Here is a 1,427-nt window from a genome sequence, read left to right as displayed (position 1 = left end):
TAAAAGACTTTTAAATAAAAAATTTGTTTTCTAAAATTTTTTTCAAAATTTGTAAGTTTTCTTTACCAAATTTGGATATTAATAACAATATATAAAATTTATTTCTCACTTTCTATTTTACTTTACATTTTGTATGAATAAATATGAATAAATTATAAAATAATCATAAAATATTCACGAATAAATATTTTTAAAAGCCCACAAATTTGAATAAATATTTAAATAAATATTTTCTTAATGTGAAAATTTTAAATGAATATAAATTGTAGTCCAATTACGAATTTTTTGTATTCATCGGACATACTAGAAATATTTCAATTTTAGCAATCTGTTCATCTAAAGAGGGACGCTGTTCATCTAAAGAGAGACGCTGTATATTATATTATTTAATATAGTTGTGTATAATATACAGCGTCTCTTTAGGTGAACAGATTGCTACAATTGAAATATTTCTGATTAACAATAATCTAAATATCGCTCGTAATTACAAAGATAAATATTAATAATAATTTAAGAGACCGTAAACGAGCAAATTTCGTGGGTGTACTAATAAATATATTTCATTCACATCAATATGTATGTACAGATATCTATAAATGCAGTACCAGTTTCGACTTGACTGCAGTCTTCATCAGCCGCTAAACAATTAATACTTTTATGTAATCATGTATAAAGTATTAATTGTTTAGCGGTTGATGAAGACTGCAGTCAAGTCAAAACTATATAGTACCACATTTATAGATATTTGTACATCTTGATATAAATAAAATATATTTATCAGTACACCCACGAAATTTGCTCGTTTACGGCCTCTTAGATTATTATTAATATTTAATTCTGATTAATTTTTTTTTTCGTTTCGTATGTTTTTATTTTGTCGTATATATGCAAGTACTTCCGATTACATTTCCTTACCTCCTGATTCGGGAGAGAATGCGAGCCCTGGAATGTGCCACTGGCGAAGCTGCCAGTGGAGACGTTAAGCGCGCTTATCACAGACGGTGGTGAAATGTTCATGATGTCGTTGCACCGGGAGCGCGGCTCGAAGTCCTCGTAGCCTAGATTATTCAGGTTCGTCAGGTGCGACTGAAAGTCCAGCAGACTGGCCGTGGAGATGCCGCTGTCGCGCAAGTCGTTCGGTTCGCTTCTCGGTTCCGTGATCTCGGAGTCGTCATCCGTGCTCCACTCCGTGTTCGTGCGTTTGTGCGTTAAGCCGCGCTTTGGCGGTGCCGGCGGTACTGCTGCGTTCGTGTTCGAGTCCCTCTTGTCTACCGCTGAAACAGGAAGTACGTTGCACGAGTCACGATCAGGGCTGGGCATATTTCAAATACTTGTATTTGAAATACAGTATTTGAAATACAATCTGTATTTTGTATTTTGTATTTCAGCGGAACACATAAAAGTATTTTGTATTTTATATTTCAAAT

The sequence above is a fragment of the Wasmannia auropunctata genome, unplaced genomic scaffold, assembly GCF_000956235.1.
Source record: "Wasmannia auropunctata unplaced genomic scaffold, wasmannia.A_1.0 LD335705.1, whole genome shotgun sequence".
Classification (NCBI taxonomy): domain Eukaryota; kingdom Metazoa; phylum Arthropoda; class Insecta; order Hymenoptera; family Formicidae; genus Wasmannia; species Wasmannia auropunctata.
Note: the sequence above shows the minus strand (reverse complement) of the source record.